Source organism: Saccopteryx leptura, chromosome 3 (genome assembly GCF_036850995.1).
Source record: "Saccopteryx leptura isolate mSacLep1 chromosome 3, mSacLep1_pri_phased_curated, whole genome shotgun sequence".
Classification (NCBI taxonomy): Eukaryota; Metazoa; Chordata; class Mammalia; order Chiroptera; family Emballonuridae; genus Saccopteryx; species Saccopteryx leptura.
The window spans coordinates 301,970,358-301,989,159 of record NC_089505.1 but is presented as its reverse complement, the minus strand read 5'-3'; the positions used below and the strand labels follow the sequence as shown (position 1 = coordinate 301,989,159).

Sequence of the window (18,802 nt, the reverse complement as noted above, 5' to 3'; positions counted from 1 at the left end):
CCAGGGTTTTGAACCAGTGACCTCAGCATTTCCAGGTCAACGCTTTATCCACTGCGCCACCACAGGTCAGGCAGTTTTTATATTTAGATAACTAATTCCTTTTAAGTTTTGTTCATGGTGTGAGGTAGGGAGTCCAACTTTAGTTCCAGCACCATTTATTGAAGAGAATATTTTTTTCTCTATTGAATGTTTCTGACATCCTTGATGAAAATCAATTGGTCATGGATGTACAGATTTATTTCTGGAGTCTTCACTTTATTCCACTAATCTATACATTTATTCTGTGCCAGTACTATACTCTTTTGCTTACCATAGTTTTGTAGTAAATTTTAAAATGGGAAACTTTTTCAAAATTTTTTTGGTTACTGGGATCTGTTGCAATTCCATATGAATATTAGCATTGGCTTTTTCATTTTTGCAAAAAAAGGCTAGTTGGATTTTGACAGAGGCCAATTTTTTTTTAAATATAATGGGAGTACATAAAAATGGAAGTAGCCAGGCCTTTCATTCCCGGATTCTGGCTGTAGCAACATAAGGTAGTAGGAAAAGCTTAGCATTTGTAATTTGTAGACCCAGATTCATATTGTTGGATTAATTGTTTGATTTTCAGGACCTTACTTTCTCCACTTATAAAATGAAAGTGTCAAAGAGGAACTTTAAGCTTCCTTTGACCTCTGAAGATTAGCATAGAATAGAGCCAAGTAAAATGTTGAAAGAAAATTTCGGACAATAAAGACTTCTAACTGTTCATCATCTTTAACAAAAACAGCATGTCAACTACAAAAACGTCTGCAGAACCATGTATTGAAGGTGTCTGATTATTGTGTTAGTCCTCTGTTTCACTTTGCTTGTTTCATCCCTAAAGTGGCTCTCAGAGGTAGGTATTTTTATCCTCATTTCACAGATGAAAGAATTGAATCTCAGGTTGTATAATGTTATGTAGGTTAGGGAGGAAGTACACAGATCGATGAGACCAAATTCTGTTTACTTCAAATTATATTATAATAGACTCATCCCTAGGTTCTTTCTATCATGATTGTGATGAAGTATTTTTCTTCACTATCCCAAAACTTTTCCCTTTATCTTTGTCAAAACTCTGGCATGATAAGACATATATAGATTTTGATAGGATGGACTTACATAGATTTCTTTCCTATTGGCAGGAGCCATTCTGATCATTCTTGCTCTTGGGAACAGAGACACTATAACTAAGCTTCCGATTTATTCTATTGTCTGGGTAGAGTCAAGGCACAGCCACAAATCTTCACCTAACATGAAGTTTCATTTTCTGGCTTAAATGGGTAAGCATATTTGAAAGACTTAAAGGCTCCAGGTTAGTCAGCAGCTTATACAATAGAAACTTTACCTTTTTCTTGGGGTTCATTTCTTTTCTTTCAGTTCTGTGACTCTTAATTACACCTGGAAATGTGACACGTTTTATAACTGTATCATATTGCTCTTCTTAACTACTGATCGCCGTTTTCCTGGAAGAGGTTTTAGATTCGGGAATGGGAGTGTAGCTGTAAGCATACATTGTCTTCCAGACTGAAAGTAGGAGAGTAGGATTTTCTCTAATCCTTATTTCTCTTTTTATCTATTGCTTCTATGACAATTAGTTTTCTCTCTTTGAACAGATACCTTTTTGATTGCTTGCCATGACATACTTTCATGTCCTGAGGGCCTTTTTTTTTTTTTTTTAATTTTAAACGTCTTTAAGTAGGTTACACAGGGAATGTGTAGGAAATATCTACTTCATTATTTTAAGTCCTTTTTTCCTATCACTCACACTTATCCACAAATTATAGGACTCTATCCTGATGGCATTTTGCTTAGTTTGATCTTAGTACCTGTGTGGTAGATTCTTACAGTAATGGCTTCACGCTTTCCTATATCCGTACCCGTATGTGGTCCATTTCTACCTTAACTCTGGGCTTGGCCATGTGACATAACTTGGCCAATGGGATTCAGCCAATGTGATGCAAACAGAGGCTAAGAAAGTGCTTGCTTATCTGAGTCTTCCCTCTTGAAATGTGCACCTTATGAAGAAGCCTGGGTTAATGCGCTGGAGACACATGACCAGGTTCTGTGAGCCAGAACCACCTGCCAGACACGTGGTTGAGGCCACTTTCTGCCAGTGAGTCCCAGCTGAGTCACAAATCATTGCAAGCATATGTGTGATCCCAGGTGAAACCAGCATAGGAACTGCTTAGCTGAGCCCAGGCCAGCCCAAATCACTGACTCACAGAATTGTGACAAAATTTTTCTTTGAGCAGAAAATCTTGGGGTGGTTTGTTATAGAGCAATTGATAACTGATAGACCCTATAAAAGCTCCTGACAAAGGAGCTCAGGGGTAGATACATGAGTCTCAGAAGCATTCACTTTCCGTGGACAATCATTTCTCTTGTTATAAAAATAATTTATTCACAGAAGTCCTATCCTAAAGTAGATAATTTTTTAATTTTCTTTTGTAACCTAATTTATCAATGATTTATTCTTTTTGTATCCTAAGAGGACTATAGGTTATTATTGAAAAATCCAATAAAAAGCACATTCATAAAGAAGCAAAATAATGTAACTATTTATTGTTCTGGGAAGTTTCATTCCACTTTCCTTTTCATTGTACATTTAGAAGAAAATTGTTAGAAACTGGGTAGAACGGGGTGGACACTCTCCTTTGCATAATCCTTTTGTAAGGGAATATTAGAATTTTGTGCCTTGTGCATCTATTACCTTTTATATTTAAAATTTTTTTAAAGTAGTTAAAAATTAATTCACATTAAAAAGGTATATAAAAAAACTTTATCCTTGACAACATCTAGAGGCAAGATGGTTTTTTAAAGAAATCATGTGGTTACTGAAATTCTAGTTTCATCTCAATCTCCAGAAGCAAGATCTGCTCAAGATCAGTTCAGTATTTTCCACTGATTTAGTTGCATGATCTTTCAATCTTCCCTAAAGAATAGTCCTGTAGGGAAACAAAGGAAAAGATTATCAACATCTTTGAAGTGATGTTCCTCCAGAGTGGTGAAATACAAAGGAAGACAACCACAGGTTTTTTCCATGACCAGAAGAACCAGAGCACCTCCTAAACAAGTAGGTGAAAAAGATGTTCATGTTGAATGTCTGTGTTCAATGTGATACCAGATGCCTTCTACCTTCCCGTAACAACCATAGTTTTCCAGATTTCTCTTGTTATCCCTGGTTCCAGAAGAGATTACAATCATCTAATGATACTTTTTTTCAAGGTGATAGTCAACAAGTGATGCTTAGGTGATTTCAAACAGAGAACATAAGGTGACTTCACACAAAATTGAATTGTCCATCTTTCAAGAGATGTGAGCTCAAAAACATAGGTATTCCAAGTTCTTTTTTTTTTTTTTTTTTCATTTTTCTGAAGCTGGAAACAGGGAGAGACAGTCAGACAGACTCCCGCATGCGCCCGACCGGGATCCACCCGGCACGCCCACCAGGGGCGACGCTCTGCCCACCAGGGAGCGATGCTCTGCCCATCCTGGGCGTCGCCATGTTGCGACCAGAGCCACTCTAGCGCCTGAGGCAGAGGCCACAGAGCCATCCCCAGCGCCCGGGCCATCTTTGCTCCAATGGAGCCTTGGCTGCGGGAGGGGAAGAGAGAGACAGAGAGGAAAGCGCGGCGGAGGGGTGGAGAAGCAAATGGGCGCTTCTCCTATGTGCCCTGGCCGGGAATCGAACCCGGGTCCTCCGCACGCTAGGCTGATACTCTACCGCTGAGCCAACCGGCCAGGGCTATTCCAAGTTCTTATCCTTTTTTTTGTAGTGTATCTAAACTTCCATTCTGTTTCTTTGCAGAAAATGAAAATTTTTTCCTATTTCCATATTTCAACCCATTAGTAGAATCTACTAAAATTAATTGTTTTAAAAACATCTCAAATGGCAGTCATTTTTTTCATGCATGATACAATTTCTATTCTACTTATGTGAAGGAAATGGGAGTCAATATTACTTGTAAATATAATAAATAGGCAGACCATTTATTGAAAATTATTTCTTAGAAATCTCTGCTTTCTGGTATCATTATAATATGACATAACATGGGATCCAAGACTGACAGATATTAAGCAGTGAAAAGACACAGTCTGTAATCTTATAAAGCTCACTATTTAAAACAGGAGAGATATGATATAAAATATTACAAATATGAATCCTGAAACAGGTAGACTGACACATAAGAGCTGACTAGTATTTTCAAAGAGGGCAAGAGAAACATCATATTGGAAAACACAGGAGCATATTTTCAGAGGCAATTCAGAGTTAATGCCTAGAGCGATGAAAGAGGTGAAATTTCCACCGAGTCTGAGCCTGTCTTTGCTTGTTACTCCATCCAATTCAAATGAGAAGCTTGAATTTTAAAGAGTATAATTTTCATGATTGTGAAAATTCCTGGAACGCATCTGAATTTTAAACCATACAAATAAGATGTATCAAAGCAGAAAGATTCTGGGTCTCTAGAAAAATAGGCAAACTCATTAGTTTGCAAATCAAAGAGTAAAACTCTTTAGTGGCATGTAAGCATTAACTTTGGTTGTTAAGGTATCTATCTTGAATTTCAAAAAGAAACTTGTTAGAAACATTTCTACTTTGCCCCAAATAGTACAAATCAACTCTGAATTCTCTGCCTAAATTTTTCAGTTTGTAAGGTTTGAATGCAAAAACATTTGTTTTAATTTTTAAAGTAATCAAATTGTTCCAACAGGTGGTTCAACATTAGCTCAAAAATATGAATGAGCTCAAATCACCCCCATGATGTCAGGAATAGGAGAAATATATGGAATATTATCAAAATGCACTTCCTTGGGCTGATTCCAGGGTGAAACTCTTTCAGCTGTTAACACAAAGCAGACAAACACACTCCTCATGTGACCCAAGTCATGGCACAGGCTGCTCATAGGAGACTACTTTTGGGGTTGCCTTCTGGCTCCCAATAAATGCTTTCTGGAAATTGGCATTAATACACAGGGGCTGGACTTTGTTAGGAATACATGGCTCTACCCACACAGTCAGATGAACTAAAAGTATACATGTATTTCATACAAGCTGGACCAATTAGAATCTGTATCTGAGGAATTAAAGAATTGGGAAAGAATGATCAGGAAAGTCCAAGATAGCAAGAAGAAGCCACCCTGAGACAGGTAGGAAGGGTGGAGATGCGGAAAGGGCTGGCCTGCTCCCAGGAGCAAGCAGCGGTGAAGGGTCTGGAGGGACTCTCACTGCAGGGAGGGTCACCCTGAGAGGTGTGGGAACTCAGCCCCAGGCCAGGAACCCCAGCCTAGAGCCCCAGAGCCTAAAAGAGGTGCCCAGACAGCATTTGGTGGGGAAAAGAGCCAGGGCTTCTGTCTAAGAGAAAGAGACTGAGCTCTTAGAAATGCAGGCTGTCTTAAAGGCCCTGTGCAGAAAATCTTGTTCACAGCCACTTACCCAGGGAGAGCTGAGAGGACTTGAGTTGCATGAGGAAAGTTTAAAGTTGGAGGCCCAGTGAGAGACACTGTAGGGGATGTCTGCCAGAAACCCTGTGCTGAGCAATTCACCATATTTCTTGGGTGGAACATCCCCTTTGTGTGGCATCAGCCTGGGGAAAAGCAACTATTCCACCCTTGGTAGTCTTTCCTACCCCAATCATGGCCATGAGTCACTCTGAGAGGCCAGAAAGCAGGGGGCGCATTAGTGATCAGCTTTCTGGTGTTGAGACCAGAGCGTTTCCAAACAGGCTCCTGACTCTAGCACTGGTGCTTCCATCTCATGGGAGACTCATTAGAAACTGTCCAGAGAGCAGGCAGACCACACTTTTGGGTCTCAGAGGCCACATTCACCAGATTCTTGGGGCCACACCCTCCTGAGGTCTGTGAAAAAAGTCTGGAAAGACTGACACCTGGGGCTGAGGGGTGGAGCCACACCCACCACCCTTCATAATACCTGAATTGCTGCAGGTGCTAGACTCTAGAAGAGGTTTTTTTCAGTGGCTGAGCCCAACAAGCAGCCAGCAGAGAGGCTGCAGGAAACAGGACTCAGGGAAACTTGGCCTTTTAAGAGGACATTGCCCCAGGCCCAGAGTGGGTAAAAGCCAGCCTAGGAGTGCAGCTTGGTATTTCCCTGTATACCTGGGCCCAGCAGAGGCAGCCAAAAATTCTGGATTGCTTGTAGCCCCAAGAAGGTTGCTGAGGGCCAGTCATGGGCAGTGTCTCCCATTGGTCTGTGCCAGGTTCCTGCCAGAGGCCCAGAGCTGGCACATCCAGGGGCCAGCTGCAGAAAGCATTGGTTCAGGACCTAACAACTTTTGCTTGAGTGATATCCTAAGGAAAGGCTCCTCATACCTGATCCAACTGAGGCAAGTTCTACTCTCTGTGATCAGCACTAGCACCAGCACAGTGGCTCATGTTCATTGGATAGGGTGAAGCTTCACAGTCAGCCAGTTTGGGTGCTGGATATCCTGCTATGTGGGGCTAGATTCTACAGGGAGAAGGGAGAGAGGCTTGGAGCATGGGCATTTAAAGGGTCTCTGTGAGTCTATTGTTGGATCTGGTCAAGGGGCTTAGCTACCTTTGGGGCAAGCATAGTCTGCCCCAGGAGAGGACTCTCTTAGTCTTCCTCTCTGAGACCGGGGTCTCACCAGCTGAAATAACTTCTGCAGAGGGGACTGTCAGCCATACTAGGTCTGAGCCTGCTGCTTACCTTGTTGAGGAGAAATAAAATTTAAGTATTCAGCAGTGGCTGAGGGATTAGGCTCTGCAGTAGGGGCCACATTACCCATACTAAGCTTCTGACCAAGAGATCCCTGATGTAGGGGGTCCACTAATATTGTATTCACAACCTCAGCTGCCCTAACCTACCAAGCATGCAACCTGTAAAGGGGTTGGTTGGGTGAGGTCCATCTTAGCCCACACTACAGAAGACTGTGGGAATACCAGGCAGCTGCAAGTGGAGAAGAAGCAGCTGAAAAGTGGAGCCATATCTTACAGAGTTTTGGGCTTTTATGGAGCTGCTGTCATCTCTAAGCAGGAGGAAGCTGATCCTTATACAATGGTTGGCCCCTCCTACAGTACCCAGGCACAGAAAATGTAGACACAAACAGCAAAAAGTGCAGTAGCTGCAGACAGGTATCCCATAGCAGGTTACCAACAACAGCTGACACCAACTCAAGAAGATCTAGAGCCAGTACAACCACTAGTGGGTGGCAGACAGAAACAACCCTAGACTCAGCTACCTATATAAGCAGAATGCCCAAAGGTGGAGTCTAGCAGGCACCAGACACTGTGGAGAATAAATATGCCCAACAGGACAGACAATGTACAGTACGTAATACACATGATCAAGGTTGACCCTTAGAGCCAGCCAGCCTGAAGGGATAACTGTACCCATGAAAGGACCAATTACATGTAGTACTCACATACAATAAGAGGGAAAAAAGTACCCTCAAGAAGCATTCCTAGAACAAAGAATACAGGTGGTCTGCCAGACAGTACCAGCAAACCCATCTTCTTTATAAAGACACCACAAAAATTTCAAAGTTAGTGCTATCTAATGCACAGACAAAATGAAAAGACAGAGAAATGTGACCCAAATTAATCAACAAGAGAAATCACCAGAAAAAGAACTGAATGAGATGGAAGAAACCAAACTACCAGATGCAGAATTTAAAATAATGATTATTAGGATGCTCAAGGATCTTAGAGCAACAATAGATGGACATAATGAGCACCTAAATAAATAGATAGCAAGCATCAAGAAAAGAACATTGAAATCATAAAAAATAACCAGTCAGAAATAACAAATACAATATCAGAAATGAAGACTGCACTAGAAGAAATCAATAGCAGGCAGGATGAAGCAGAGGACTGAATCAGCAATTTAGAGGACAAGATAAACGAAAGCTTGGAAGCAGACCAGCAAAAAGAAAAGAAGCTTAAAAAAACAGAGGAAACTCTAAGAGAGCTCTGTGACAACATGAAGAGAAACAACATCTGGATCATAGGGTTTCCTGAAGGAAAAGAGAACTAACAAGGGATAGAGAACCTGTTTGAAGAAATCATAGATGAAAACTGCCCTAAATTGATGAAGGAAAAGGTTACACAAGGTCAAGAAGCACAGAGAGTACAATTAAAGAGGAACCCAAGGAGGTCTACACCAAGGCACATCATAATTAAAGTGCCAAAGTTAAGAGAGAAAGAAAGGATACTAAAAGCTGCAAGAGAAAAGCAGTGAATTATCTACAGAGGAGTCCCCATAAAGATGACATCTGAATTCTCAACAGAAACATTTGAGACCAGAAAGGATTGGCAAGAAATATTTAAAGTGATGAAAAACAAGAACCTATAGCCAAGACATTTTTATCCAGGAAATCTATCATGTAAAATTAAAGGAGAAATAAAAGCTTCACAGACAAAAAAGAAAAGAAAACCCCCCCACAAAACTCAAAGAATTTTTTTTTTTTTGTATTTTTCTGAAGCTGGAAACGGGGAGAGACAGTCAGACAGACTCCCGCATGTGCCCGACCGGGATCCACCCCGCACGCCCACCAGGGGCGACGCTCTGCCCACCAGGGGGCGATGCTCTGCCCCTCCGGGGCATTGCTCTGTTGCAACCAGAGCCACTCTAGCACCTGGGGCAGAGGCCAAGGAGCCATCCCCAGCGCCCGGGCCATCTCTGCTCCAATGGAGCCTCGCTGCGGGAGGGGAAGAGAGAGACAGAGAGGAAGGAGAGGGGGAGGGGTGGAGAAGCAGATGGGCGCTTCTCCTGTGTGCCCTGGCCGGGAATCGAACCCGGAACTTCTGCACGCCAGGCCGACGCTCTACCACTGAGCCAACCGGCCAGGGCAAAACTCAAAGAATTTATTACAACCAAACCAGTGCTGTAAGAAATGTTAAGGGGTCTGCTGTAAGAAGAGCAAAGGAAAAAAAAATCTAGAAAAAGAGGATTGTAGATTTAAAGAATAAAATGGCAATAAATAAGTACATGTCAATAATAGCCTTAAATGTAAATGGATTAAATACTCCAATTAGAAGACATAGGGTAGCTGCATGGGATAAGAAAACAAGACCCGTACTTATTTTGTCTACAAGAGACCCACCTCAGAAGAAAAGATACACATAGACTGAAAGTGAAGGGATGGAAGAAAGTATTTCATGCAAAGAGAAATGAAAAAAATGCTGGGTTAGCAAAACTTATATTTGAGAAAATAGACTTTAAAATGAAGGATAAAGAAAGTCACTGGATAATGATAAAGGGAGCAATCTAACAAGAGGATAGGCATTGTAAATATTTATGCGCTTAATATAGGAGCACCTAAATACATAAAGCAGATTTTGATGGACATAAAGGGCGAGATCAACAGCAATACTATAATAGTAGGGAATTTTAATACCTCACTAATATCAATGGATAGATCTTCCAGACAGAAAATTAACAAAGAAACAGCAGCCGTAAATGACACAATAGATCAAATGGATTTAATAGATATTTTCAGAACCTTTCACCCCAAAGCAGCAGAATATACATTCTTTTCGAGTAGTCATGATACCTTTTCTAGGATAGATCACATGTTAGGACAGAAAACAAGTCTCAATAAATTTAAAAAGATTGAAATCATATCAAGCATCTTCTCTGATCACAATGGCATGAAAGTAGAAATCAATTACAATAGAAAAACTGAAAAACATTCAAACACTTGGAGGCTAAATAGCATGGTATTAAATAACAAATGGGTTAATGATGTCAAGGAAGAAATTAAATTTTTTCTTGAAACAAATGAAAAAGAACATAAAAAAGCTCAAAATTTATAGGACACAGCAAAAGCAGTCCTGAGAGGGAAGTTCATAGCATTACAGGCATACCTTAAGAAACAAGAACAAGCTCAAATAAACAACTTAACCCTGTATCTAAAAGAACTAGAAGAACAACAACAAATAAAGCCCAGAGGAAGTAGAAGGAAGAAAATAATAAAGATCAGAGCAGAAATAAATGACATAGAGGCTAAAAAAAAATACAAAACATTAATGAAACCAAGAGCTGTTTCTTTGAAAAGATAAACAAAATTGACATACCTTTATTCAGACTCATCAAGAGAAAAAGAGAACTCAAATAAATAAAATTAGAAGTGAATAAGGAGAAGTAACAACTGACACTGCAGAAATACAAAGAATTGTAAGAAAATACTACGAAGATTTATATACTAAAAAATTGAACAACTTAAGAGAAATGGATAAATTCCTAGAAACATACAATCTTCAAGACTCAATCTGGAAGAATCAGAAAACCTAAACAGACCGATTACAACAAATTAAATCAAAACTCCCAACAAACAAAAGTCCTGGACTGGATGGCTTCACAGGAGAATTTTACCAAATATTCAAAAATCTAACACCTATTCTTCTCAAGCTATTTCAAAAAATTCAAGAGAAGAAAAGACTTCCAAGCTCCTTTTATGAGGCAAGCATTATACTCATTTCAAAATCTGGTAAAGACACTACAAAGAAAGAAAACTATAGGCCAATATTCTTGATGAACATAGATGCTAAAATTTTCAACAAAATATTAGCAAACCGGATCCAGCAATACATTAAAAAAAGTCATACATCATTATTAAGTGAGATTTATACCAGGGAGGCAAAGTTGGTACAATATTGAAAATCAATCAATGTGATTCATCACATAAACTAAAGAAGGATAAAAATCACATGTTTGTATCAATAGATGCAGAAAAAGCATTTGATAAAACCCAACACCCATTTATAATCAAAACTCTCAGCAAAGTGGGTATACAGGGAACATACCTCAACATAATAGAGGCCATCTATGACAAACTTACAGCCAATATCATAGTCAATGTACAAATATGAAAAATAATCCCCTTGAAATCAGGAACAAGGTAGGGGTGCCCCCTTTCACCACTCTTATTCAACATAGTTCTGGAAGGCCTAGCCACAGCAATCAGACAAGAAGATTAAATAAAAGGCACCCAAATTTGAAGAGAAGTAAAACTATCATTATTTGCTGATGACATGATACTGTACATAGAAAACCCTGAAATCTCAGTAAAAAAACTACTAGACCTGATAAATTAATTTGGCAAGGTGGCAGGATATAATATTAATACTCAGAAATCAGTGGCATTTTTATACACCAACAATGAACTGTCTGAAAGAGAAATTAAGGAAACAATCTTCTTCACTATTGCAACAAAAATAATAAAGTAGCTAGGAGTAAATTTAAGCAAGGAGGTAAAAGACTTGTACTCGGAAAATTATAAGACATTGAGAAAGGAAATCAAGGAAGATACAAACAAGTGGAAGCATAAACCATGTTCCTAGATAGGAAGAATAAACATCATTAAAATGTCTATACTACCCAAGGCAATCTATAAATTCTTGCAATTCCTATTAAAATACCAATGTCATACTTCAAAGGTATAGAACAAATATTACAAAATTTTATATAGAACCAAAAAAGAACACGAATAGCCTCAGAAATCTTGAAAATGAAGAATAAAGTGGGAGGTATATCACTTTCTAATATCAAGTTATACTACAAGGCCATCATAAACAAAACCCCTTGGTCATGGCATAAGAACAGGCATACAGATCAATGGAACAAAACAGAGAACCCAGAATTAAACCCACACCTTTATGGTCAATTGATATGTGACAAAGGAGGTAAGAACATACAGTGGAGTAAATACAGTCTCTTTAATAAATGGTGTTGGGAAAATTAGACAGGTACATGCAAAAAAATGAAACTAGACCACCAACTTACACCATTCACAAAAATAAACTCAAAATGGATAAAAGACTTAAATGTAAGTTATGGAACTATAAACATCTTAGAAGTAAACATAGGCAGTAAACTCTCCGATATCTCTCGTAGCAATATTTTTGCCGATTTCTCTCTATGAGCAAGTGCAATAAAGGACAAAATAAACAAATGAGACTATATGAAACTAAAAAGCTTTTGCACAGCATAAGACACCATAAACAAAATAAAAAGACAACACACACAATGGGAGAACATATTTGCCAATACATCTGATAAGGGGTTAATAACCAAAATTTATAAAAAAAACTTCTAAAACTCAACACAGGAAGGTAAACAATCCAATTAAAAAATGAGCAAAAGAACTGAGAAGACACTTATCCAAAGAGGACATACAGATGGCCAACAGACAGATGAAAAAATGTTCTAGGTCACTAATCATCAGAAAAATGCAAATTTAAACCACAATAAGATATCACCTCACACCTGCCAGAATGGCTCTCATTAACAAATCAACACACAATGAGTGCTGGCAAAGGTGTGGAGAAAAGGAAACCCTCCTGCACTGCTGGTGGGAATGCAGACTGGTGCAGCCACTGTGGAGAACTGTATGGTGTTTCCTCAAAATATTAAAAATGGAACTGCCTTTTGACCGCGTTATTCCACTTTTAGGAATATACCCTAAGAATACCAAACACTGATTCAAAAGAAGATATGCACCCCCATGTTTATTGCAGCATTGTTTACAATAGCCAAGATCTGGAAACAGCCTAAGTGTCCATCAGTGGACGAGTGGATTAAAAAGTGGTGGTACATATACACAATGGAATACTATGCAGCTGTGAAAAAGAAATAAATATTACCTTTCACAATGGCTTGAATGAACCTGGAGAGTATTATGCTAAGTGAAATAAGGCAGGCAGAAAAAAGACAAATATTGTATGATTTCACTTACATGTGGAATCTAATGGACAAGGTGAACTGAGGAATGGAATAGAGGCAGAGGCGGGGTCACAGGGAGCAGAGGGACAGCTGTCAGAGGGAAGGAGGATTAGACGATGGGATCAGAGAAAGTGCGGTGATTAATGAACTTAACTTATATATAGATCACACATAGATACTGAAAATAGGACAGCAAATCCCAAAGGGAAGGGGGGAGGGGTGGCTATGGAGGACAAGGGGGTGGGGATGAGAGAGTTATATTGAGAGGGACACTTGAATTCACGTTGACACAATAAATTAAAATTAATTTAAAAAAATTTAAAGAACTTAAAAAAACAAAAACAAAAACAAAAGGAATGACCAGGAGACTTAAGGTTATTTGGGGCTGAGTTTTTAAAATGGTAGAGCTCTGGAAAAAAGACCGATATATTTGATGCAGAAATCCCTAAAACTTTCTATTCCTAAATTTTCCTTTGATTCCAAGAGGTACTCAGAGTTTTTCCAATAACTGTCTCTCTCTTGGCTCCTGCTACCCAGAATCCAGCTAGAGCCAGTTTCTGTTTCTTGCACTAAAAGAATCTAAAGTTTAATCAGTGATTAGGAATCAATTTTACAAAAAGTAAGAGGTTATCCAAACATCTCTTACAACACAGCAGAAGGTGAACCTGCTCAAGTTGGGAATAATTGGTGTGACAAAAGAAGAAAAGTGATTTTCTATACCAACCAGGTCAGAATACAAGGTAGACTGGACACTCAACACAGTACTGACCATGAACATAGTGGTGAAGAATTGAACAACTGAGCAACATGAGAAGTCAGGGAACATCCAATTATCAGTTCATGACTTTAGTTTCATATTACAGTTCAAAATTCAAATTATTATTCGTGTTTTTCTTGCTGAAAATCCTGGAAAGTGCTTTGTGCTGAATTTTATGGCTGTAATGGGACCTTAGAGATGATCTGGTTCAACTCCTTCATTATACAGATGAATGAAGCAGGGCCCAAAGACTGGAGTGACTTGCTTGTTAAACATCCTGAACTATCAATCATAGCACAGTCAGCGGCCAGTGCTTCTATTTACTTAGCTGTGAATTAAATGCATTTCAGACTTTCTAATTTGATTAGTTTTAACAGGATTCACTTTGTGACTTATTTTTAAATACATATTAATTTATTACTTATTCTTTAAAAAATTTTAAAAGAGAAATGTCAGACTGGGTAAAGGTGTTCAAAAGGTAAAAACTTTCAGTTATGAAATAAGTCAGACCCGGGCATCTAATGTACAGCATGGTGGTTACAGTTAGTAATACTGTTTTACATATTTGAAAGTGGCTAAGAAAGTAGATCAAGTTTCTCTAGTTGAATTTTGAATTTTTTCTAATTTTTTTGAATTGAATTAGCTCAGCCCATTGACGTTTTCTTTGACATTGTGAAATATATAGAGCTATAAATTTTCCTTCGGTGTCTTTTAATTGCACCCATAATTTTTGTTGTGTATTTTCATGATGATTAATTTTAAATATTTTAAAATTTGCCTTATATCTTCTGTGAATTATGAGTTATTTATAAATATGCTTTTTAGCTTTTATGTAAAAAGCTATTTATTGAAATTGATTTAGTAGCTAGAACATGTCCAATTTTGGTAAATGTTCTATGTGTATTAGAAAAGAGGTCAATTCTCTATTTAGTGTGTGGTTGTATATATGACATATTATTCATCAGATCAAGCTTTTTAATGTTTTGTTTTAATCTACATCTCTCCTAGTTTTTTAAAATCTGGTATCTTCTATTATGACTAGATTATTCTTTCTCCTGGTAATTCTGTCAATATTTGCTTATAAATTATAAAGCCATACTATTAAGAGTAAACATTCATAATGTCTTCCTCATGGGTAGTTTTTTTTTAAAGTATATCTCTAGATTTTTTTATTTTTAATCTGTCCATGTATTCATGGTTTAGATGTGTCTCAAATATCCTATTGCTATCTCTCTCTCTCTCTTTCTCCTATTAATCACAATAAAAAAAGTGAATTCAAATCATAGTTGAAAAGACAGAGGTTGCCAAACTACATAGAGATATTTTGGTTTTATTCTTTGGTATTAAATTTCTTCTTATCATCTTATTCAATAATTTCTCTTTATCCTGCTTATTCTGTTTCTTTTACTTTCTCCTTTTACCAATTTATTTAGATTGATTAAATTCTCTTTATTTCATGCCCACTCTTTTGTTTTGGAAGTTTTACATTCTATTTCTAGTCATTTTAAGGTTACCTTTAAAATTTAAAAATACACAGTTGAATTAATAAAGTGTAAAATTAATCAACTGTTTTCCTGTCTGAATAAAATAGACTTTAGACATTTAAATACAATTATCTTCCCTGCTTTATTTTCCTGTGCTATTCTTGCCCCATATTTCAGTCCCACTTCATTTTTGTATACTTTCCACTAGTATTGTACTAACTTTATACACTTTCATTAATATTAATAGTGTCATTGTGCTATATTGATTTTTAGGTTTATCTGTATTTAACAGTATGTTTACCAATTTTTTTGTCCATCCTTTTTCATCATCATCTTGTGGGTTCTGCTTTCTTCTTACTTAATTAGATTATTTAATAAATGAGTAATTAATACTTTCATATTTTGTTTATATTGCTCTCACTCTTAAATGATTTTCTGGCTGGTTATAAAATTTTGGACAGCCAATGATTTTCTTTTAGTAGTTTGAATTAATTAATTTTTTGTATTCTGACTTCATTGGACATCTGTTTTAAACTTATTGTTGCTCCTTGACTCTTGGGTTCTATTAAAATTTTCTTTTTGTCTTTAGTGTTTGACACTTTTGATAAAATGTATCTATGTTAGATTCTTCTAAATTTATATTGTTTGTGACTTATTATGCTTACTGAACCTGAAAATTTATCTCACATTAATTATAAAGAATTCTTACTCATTTGTTTCAATTCATACCTCTCTTCATTTTTTCTATTATTGCCCTTCTTAAACCATATACTTAACTTTGAATTAGAATATTAAAAAATTTTAATCTTATTTTGTTATTTAAAAAGCTCTCTGAAATTTTTGTGGAGTTTTGGCTCCTTTTGTTGTCAGATATTTTTTGCATGAAATTGTTTATTTTTAATATGTTTATTTTTGAGTCTCCATTAAGTAGTTTTAGCATATTATTTACTGTACCTGGTGACTTGTCTTCATCAGGGATTTTTTTTGTCTTATCTGTTTAAATTTTTTTAATTTAAAATATTTATTGATTCATACTTTGTAGGAGAAAACCTTTTTCAAACAAATCACTAAAAGCCAAGACTTCTCTCTGTTGTCAATACTAAGCCATTTTTTTCCACCAAAAATAATGAAATATTGTATATTTTTATAATCAGTTTGAAACAGCTGTGATTCTCAAATGGATTTTAAAAATACAAGGAAGATCAGAGTTGTAAACAGATCATATGCAGTGATGAAAACACCTGAATAGGCAAAACCTTACTGTAATTGACCAAGTAACCAATCAGAGGGATTCAGCCTTTGCAAGTTGCAGATGACTGCTCAAGATCCCTGCACGTGTTGGAGGTGCTCCCATTGAAGTTCCTAGCACAAGTGTGGCAGCTGACATCAGATGCTGCCAAAAACATGGGCAGAGAGAGGACACTTTGCAGATCCTGTTTTATTGTTCAATAGATTTATCTTCTCCACCTTCTTCATTAGCCTCATCTTTTTCCTTGCTAGAATCCTGGCTGTGGTATAAATAAAATAATTTTCTCCCCAATTCTCTCTTTCTTCTATTTTCATCTTGTTCATTAAAGCTTTCTTTATGTTCAGTGAACATTTTCATCTCTTGAGTGCTGAAATACTCAGATTTTTTTTTTCACTTTAGCTTTTCTTTGAAACACATTCATTGGATAGTCTTAGTGCTTTTAGGGTGTTAGAATAATACCATTTTTTTAATTGCCATTTTAGTACTTTTTTCTGAGCAACTCTTCAATAGCAAAAGCCTTTTTAAAAATTTTTCTTCTCTTTCTTCTAGTTTTTATTGGTATTTTTTCACCTTTTCCTTTTCATTTTTTTCTGAGAGATTTTACTCTGAATTTAAACATCGGAGCTAAACTTTGATGTGAGTCATAGCCTTTAGTCTGAGTTGTTTCTGCGATTCTTTCTGTTTAGTTAGAATCTGCTTAGTTAGTTTAGTTAGTCTCCTTCCAACATTTTTCTTTCCTCAGATGATCTCCTTGTGGCTTGTTCCCTTTCTCTGGAAGTCCTGTGGGCACTGCAGGGCTGCAGTTACAAGGCATGGGCTTCACATTTGCACTGGTTACTAGTGACTTGTGCCTTGTCAGTAGATAGGACCAACATGTGTCTTTTAAATTTTCTTCATTTGCGTCAGTGTCTGCCAAAATTTTCTCTCTTAGTGAAGGCATGTGAGACTACATGAAGACTAAGTGGTTCATAGGCTCAAGACTTTTGGACACTTGTGTTCTCAAAGGTGCTCCTGATGTCACTCAGGAGGGTTTTCAAAATCATCAGCCTGGCACCTAATTCACAGGCTGCCTCTGTTCTTTCTGTTGCATGACTATGTCATGATGGAGGCATGTCAAAGACAAATGCAGTAACTAGATTGGCTTGGAATTTCTTCTTACACTCTGGATCCTCTTCTTTTCAAAACGTGTGAAGCCAGTAGCCACGGCTATCATCAGAGCCGCCTGGCCCATGCAGGTTCGCATTTGATTCGGACAGACGGTAATGAAACAATGGAGCCAAGAACTGGTGGGCCATTATTTTTAATCCTAGCTTGTACCTGGTGGGCAAGTAAAAACACACATTGGGCTCCAAAACCCACTCATTCAGCACTCAAAAAGCTACTGACTTATCCGAGTTTCCTAGAATCAAAGGTGTCTACCTCACCAGCCTTATTCATCTCTGTTCCCCATCTCCTTCTCTCTACACAAACTCTGAACAAACTGGCTTCTCCTTCAGCGCTCTGACATCTTGGCTGCCTCTCCTCCCCTCCATGTGGTTTTTCTCTGTTCTCTCCTCTAGTGCTAATCTCAGGAACCAAGAGAGAGCAAGCTCCCGGTCTGCCCCACTTTATAGTGTAGAAATCAAAACCTTTAATCCAATATACAAACAAGGACGCCTCTGATACAAAGTCATTTATCTGAGGTATAATGGGATTCTTCATGAGAGTGCACCACCCCACATCATGAAATCAGTCAATGGTGTGGGGAAAAGCTTAGTCTTAAAACTAAGCCTTAGGCTATAATGACCTGGCCTACTTATAGCCTGTCTCCCATACACACTGCAAACTATAAGTGAGCAAACATATATCATATTTAAAAACTTATTTGACCAACAACATGTATTTATTTATTTTTAAAAATTGAGATGAAATTGACATACATTATATTTTCTCACGTGCAACATTCTTGTTTTGGGGGGCAGTTTGTATACGATTTCAATATGTGATTTAGATTTCATGCTGTCCACTTTTTCCTTCTGGTCTGGAACCATCATATGAAAAAGCTCAGGTCCTGTGATCTTTGGCACCTGCCTTTTTGGTTTCTGTCTTGTTTTTTTTCAACTGCTGGAGCGTCTGCATCTTTATACTGAATATAATCTGCAACAGAAAAGTTCGTCTATCTGCTGTTGGAGATGAGGTCTTTAGCATAAGTCATCAATCTGTTTTTCTCAGATGTTCTTTTTCTAAGTTGGGCCACTGGTCTGCAGGAGAAGACATATACCAGGAGGAACACCTGTCTAAATCAGGCTCTGAACATGATGTCATTAACGAGACAGGCTTATAGGAGTGTTTTTCTGACACAGATCTGCCAGAGAAAAACTGGTGTTAAAATCAGCCAATGCTGCCTGACCAGGAGGTGGCGCAGTGGATAGAGCATTGAACTGGGATGCGGAAGACCCAGGTTCGAGACCCAGAGGTTGCCAGCTTGAGCCCAGCTCATCTGGTTTGAGAAAAGCTCACCAGCTTGAGCCCAAGTTCTCTGGCTAGAGCAAGGGGTTACTCGGTCTGCTGAAGGCCCGCGGTCAAGGCACATATGAGAAAGCAATCAATGA

General features: G+C 37.9%; 1 pseudogene; it reads right to left on the bottom strand.

Moving 5' to 3' along the window:
* Positions 1-16,400: 16,400 nt before the first annotated feature.
* Positions 16,401-17,442, bottom strand: LOC136398531 (protein FAM161A pseudogene; annotated as a pseudogene).
* Between the last annotated feature and the right edge of the window lie 1,360 nt (positions 17,443-18,802).